General features: G+C 42.1%; 1 non-coding gene across 1 annotated transcript; it reads left to right on the forward strand.

The window, feature by feature from the left end:
• The first annotated feature begins 988 nt into the window (after positions 1–988).
• LOC120281552 lies at positions 989–1,095 on the forward strand. Its single transcript, XR_005542689.1, has one exon. It is a non-coding gene; the product is annotated as a small nucleolar RNA R71 (small nucleolar RNA).
• The last annotated feature ends 4,787 nt before the right edge of the window (positions 1,096–5,882 follow it).

The following is a 5,882-nucleotide window of genomic DNA, read 5'->3' on the forward strand; positions in this document are numbered from 1 at the left end:
ATATTGATGTGGAGTTGTTTGAACAAACTCAGGAACTTCTTGTACTATTCATCCCCTTGGTCATTTTTCAGTCTAGAGGGATAAGGGATTCTTGGCTTGAAAGGTGGGGGTGCCACCTCCTTCTCTTTGCTTGCTCCCTTCTTAACCTCTATAACCTCGGGTGCATGTTCATTGAGCTTCTCACTCGGAATCTTACCCTCAACCTCATGACCACTTCTCAAAGTGATCGCCTTCATATGCTCTCTAGGGTTGGTCTCGGTGTTACTCAGTAAGCTTCCTTGTGGCCTTTCCGATAAGGACTTCACAATCTGCTCTACTTGATTTTCAAGGTTATGCAAAAAGGCGGTGTGGTTGCGAAGTGTAGCCTCAACTGATTGGAACCTTGTATCAGATGATTGCACAAACCTAGTTAAGGCCTTCTCCAAATCGTTCATTTGGGTCTCCAAACCTGAAACTCTATTTTCCATGTTTGGGGCTTGCTGTTGTTGTTGGAAACCCAGTAGCCGCATGGCCTTTTGTGGACCTTGGTTGCTCCACGAGAAAATTGGGATGACTCTTCCAACCCGGATTGTAAGTATTGTTGTATGGATTTCCTTGATTCCTCATGCCATTACCCACAAAATCGACATTCTCAACCAAAGATGCATCACCAATAGAGATCGGGCAATCAGAGAGAGCATGCCCTCCACCACAACCGGTACAAGTAGTCACAGCCGCCACACTATTCGAAGTTATGAGATCTAACTTCTTACTCAATGATTCCACTTAAATCGCCAATGAGGTTACTGCATCTATCTCATGAAGGCCGGCCACCTTTTTCTTCTCCCTAGCATTCCATTGGTAGCTGTTTAACCCCATTTCTTCAATTAATTGACAAGCCTCACCGGGGGTCTTGCTACCTAAGGTACCTCCTACTGCCGCATCCAAGAGTTGCCTTGTACTCGGATTCAGACCATTGTAAAAGGTCTGAACAATCATCCACTCTGGGAATCCGTGTTGCGGGCACTTTCTCAAGAGCTCCTTGAACCTTTCCCACGTCTCAAATAGAGACTCTAATTCGAACTGTACAAAGGATGAGATCTCATTCCTAAGCTTTACGGATTTTCCGGGAGGAAAATATCGGGCAAGCAAAGCTTCTACCATCTCCTCCCATGTGATAATCGAGGCTCTAGGTAATGAGTATAGCCACTGCTTCGCTCTCCCCTTTAAGGAAAATGGGAAGGCTCTCAACTTGATGGCATCATTCGTCACCCCGTTTATCTTCAGCATATCACACACCTCGAGAAAGTTCTCTATATGACTTTTCGAATCCTCATCGGCCAAACCATTAAACTGTGTGGATTGCTGCAACATGTGGATGAATGCCAGCTTCAGCTTGAAGTTCTGAGCTGTAATCGAGGGACGCACAATGCTCGATTGTGTCCCCAATATTGAAGGTCTTGCATAATCGGATAATGTCCGTTGCTGCTCATTCTGTTCTGCCATGTTTTTAGATTCTTCTACTTCCAAATCAGTTAGATTAGACTATTTTTGCATAGGTTCTTTCCCTTTCTTCTCAATGTATGTTCAAGCTCGGGATCTCCTTCAATCAGTATGGAGGGGTTCCCTCGGGTCATAACCTGGAGTTGCACCCAAAAAGAAAGAAAAAGAAATCAGAAAGATGATAGAATAAGAAAATATGAAATAGAATGAATAAATGAATAGCTAAGAAAACGAAGTGCAAAGTATCTCTAAACACCTACTCCCCCGGCAATGGCGCCAAAAACTTGACACGTCCGTATATACGTGTAAACCGCAAGTACACGGGTATCAAAGTAATAATCCCAGATGAGTGGGTATCGTATCCACAGAGAGTAGGGAATAAAGACACTTGAGTTGTTTCTTAACTAATGTAGAAGATGAATAGTGATAAGTGCGACAAAATATGAAATAACGAAAATAAAAACAACAAGATAGAAGGCACAAGTAAAGGAGAAGGTAAGGCAATCGATAAAGATGGGGTACCCGGATATTGATCCGCCTAGGACAATCGTTTCAAGTGCAAGAACCCTCTATTATAATTTCTAATTGATGCAACAATGAGTCGTGGAAATCCTTAATTACATGATCCCAAATCTAAGGTCAACCATGCCTAACTCTATACATGTCCTGGAGGAAAGATTGAATAACCTCTCAACCTAGCACTCGCAAAGAATTGCAATGAACTCTAGGGATTCCAAGTGATAAACCCTATTCCTGTGTATAGACCTAACCCTTTGGTCCAGGTGAAAGATCCCTAGCCACAATTAAGCCCTAGATGCTAAAATCACTTCAACGCTTCACTCCGTTGTACTCGCGGAAGGTCATCCCTTAGCCCATTCACTCTACTATACCCGCAAAGAACTCTTGGAACGTGGAGGTAGGATAGATCACACCTGAGGGGAAAGGGGATGCTCCGCTACCTCTTGACTCACCCTCTCAACCCTCTCCAATCTAGCTTTATCTAACTCTCATGGTGTGTCACTCACTCACAAGAGTTGCCAAGAAGAACTCTCAACCCTAGTGTCACTCTACGGGAGCATTCATACAATCAAGTCTCCAAGATTGGAACTCACAATAAACATCAATTAATTGAAAGCATAATAAAGAGGTTCAATGAAACGAATACATCCTAAGGTTCACAAATACCCAAATATCCACTAGGGGTTTAGCTCTCCATGGAGCTAGATACAATCAATGAAATCAAATGTAGAAACAAAGCATCCATAGAAAAACCCCCTCATTAGTCATGGCGATGGTCTTGTGGAGAGTCCTCTACTCGTTGTAAGGATCCCTTTGTCCGGCCTAGGATACACCTCTCCAGATCGGTGCCGACGAAAGCTCTCCCACTAATCTTCTTCCAAATAGCGCGTGATGTCAGAGCTGTAACCTCTTCAAAGCCCTAGCCAATACCTCTCAAAACTCTAGCTGCCGTCCACTCTCAAGTTAGGGAAAAGATGGAGAAAAGAATGCTGAAATCAGGGCTGAAATCGGTTTTGAAAGGGCTAGAATCGGGATTCCACATGCTCGTGTGGGCGCCCCTGTGGATTTTTCACACGGGCGTGTGGAATATCCAGACTCCCGTGTGAATTCTCTGTTTTCCTGTTTTGTTGGCCAGCTGTAAACAGTGCTGCTGTAGTATTTTTGCTACAGTATTTTCTACAATACCCTGCTGCAGTACCGCCTGAAATACTCCCAAATCCATACTTTCATCGAGGTAACGCAAATGGGCACACATTTACGTCATGGATCGCCTTACTTCTTTAATAACGGACATGTTGGTAGAGATCTTATTCTATATGCACAAGTCGGAATGCTTGAATGTGACTGCCTTGTGCCCCTCCAAATAGTCATGCATCTGGAACCCGACCTATGTCTTCGCGTTTGAACCTTAGCAAGATTTCTCCAAATTAGTGCATTACGACCCACATTGGTTTCTTTCTCTCATAATCCTACCTGCATGAAAATAACATAAATACACACATATTAGCGTTATAATCCGAGAAAAGTAATGCTCAACACAAGGAAAGAACGCTTCACATTCTTATCGCACAAGCACTTATCAGTATCTACAGTCGGTTTTTGATTACGTGGCTTCCATAAAAGCCTTGTCAGCAACCGGGTGAATGCCACACAAGAAAGAATGGCCACGTCAGCTATTAAGGCCGCATCTGCAGCCCCTCACGTGAGCGCTAAACTCTACCCTCCACATGTCAAAAAACCACTGCAATGGTCACCATCAACAACCCATGTTCTCTCCTCTTCCAGGTTCTTTCGCCTTCAAAGAAACATAGAGAAAGGAGAGGCTCTTCAGTTCGGTAAAGCTTTAGGTCTCACCCATGGCTACCGGTAATGAAGTAGAAGAGGGTGCACAACTTGCCACCGGCAATGAGGGTTCTTGATGTCCACATCATTATTGAATTCCGCATATCTAAGCTTGGTAGTTACCAACTCATCCTCGTCTATTGAAGAGCATGATTGGAGTTCTTTAGACCTAGCATAGTCTGTCTCCACACTACCATCACTTCCTACTTCTCTAGGTTGTCCATCTATATCTACCTCAGGCCTTTGTCTTGTAACATTGTCCCCACCTTCTACATCTGTATCTCCACCATTAAGACTATAATCTGAGTCATGCAAGTCATTCTCCTCATTTACTAGTTTCCCCTCTCCTTATAGTGGATGAGGAGAATTATTTGTATGACTCAAATTATAGTCTTAATGATGGGTATACAGATGTAGAAGGTGGGGACAATCTTACAAGACAAAGGCCTGAGGTAGACATAGATGGACAACCTGGAGAAGTAGGAAGTGATGGCAGTGTGGAGACAGACTATGCTAGGTCTGAATAACTCCAATCATGCTCTTCAATAGACGAGGATGTGTTGGTAACTGCCAAGACTAGATATGTGGAATTCAATAATAAGGTGAACATTAAGAACCCTCATTGTCGGTGGTAAGGTGTGCACCCTCTTCTACTTCATCTTCGGTGGCATGGGTGAGACCTAAAGCTTTGCCAAACTGAAGAGCCTCTCCTTTCCCTGTGTTTCTCTGAAAATGAAAGTACTTGGAAAAGGAGAGAACATGGGTTGTTGATGGTGACCATTATAGTGGTTTCTCGATATATGGGGGATGGATGAGAGGTTTAGCGCTCATGTGAGGGGCTGCTGATGCATCCTTAATAGCTGACGTGGCCATTCTTTCTTGTGTGGCATTCACCTGGCTGCTGACAAGGCTGTCATGATAGCCACATAATCAAAAACTGACCATAGATACCCGGGTACCCAGCTAGTGAAACAGATTTTGAAGTTGGGTATTGGACCCTTCCCCCTCTCCTCAACCACCTTGTGTGACTCTCCTCTGCATGTTGAAATCGCAGCCTTATCCTTTACCCTAGAGGAATGTCAAAAGAAAAACTGGAAGCCTATTCAAATTTATAGAGACTGCATTAACATCTTGAAACTTATCAAGGACCTTTAAGCCCTTGTTGCCTGGAGAGTGTTTAATGAAGCATGCAACCTTCGACACTTGCTCGATAGACTTCATAATCCAAGACTTGACTTCGTTGATTGAGAGGATAATCAAATTGCGGATTGGATTGCCCGTCATGCCCGCTACAACCCAGAGGTCTCCCCCTTTTTGAAAGGAATGCAACTCCCTTTCTAGCTTTATGATGTCTACACCAAGAGGGGCCTTTTAATTGACTAGTTCTCTTTTTCTTTTCTTGAGCTCTACTCTTTCTCAAAAAAAAAAAATTACAATTTGTGTAGATCTGTTATAAATTTACATTTAAGTATAAATTTGTGTCGCATACTCATTCAAAGAAAATAGAGATAAATGAAGATTTTGTTAACTCTGATTTTACATGGTTGTTCAAGTCAAGTGATGTCTTCAATGGAGAAGAAAAAGAAGTTGCTCTAAATTTTAATTTAAATCTACCAACATATGATGGCTTCAATTTGAACAAATTTCTTGATGAAGGAGATGCAGCTTGTCTAGAAGAAGAATTTTAGAAAGTGATTAGGTTCATGTTAAAAATTTATCTTCCTAACTTTTATTAAAAATACAGTATGGCCTTTGTTTTTATATTTTTGAAGAAGTGTATTGTACCCTTTGCAAGTAGTTAAATAATATATTCCAATATTATAGATTGAGAAATATGAAGGGCATTTGTGGTTTACTATGTGGTGTTGTTCCGATATCAATGTTTGCCATAATGTGACCATCGGTGTCAACCACAAACATTACCTAAGTAATTAAGAACTTCCTGTACTAATGTGGGATCACATTTTATTTGAATAAGGAGTTGGCTTTTCCTTCCTACCATCTCTTTCATCATATGTGGGATATTTTATTTGTTAGAA

The sequence above is a fragment of the Dioscorea cayenensis genome, chromosome 17 (assembly GCF_009730915.1).
Source record: "Dioscorea cayenensis subsp. rotundata cultivar TDr96_F1 chromosome 17, TDr96_F1_v2_PseudoChromosome.rev07_lg8_w22 25.fasta, whole genome shotgun sequence".
NCBI classification, from domain to species: Eukaryota; Viridiplantae; Streptophyta; class Magnoliopsida; order Dioscoreales; family Dioscoreaceae; genus Dioscorea; species Dioscorea cayenensis.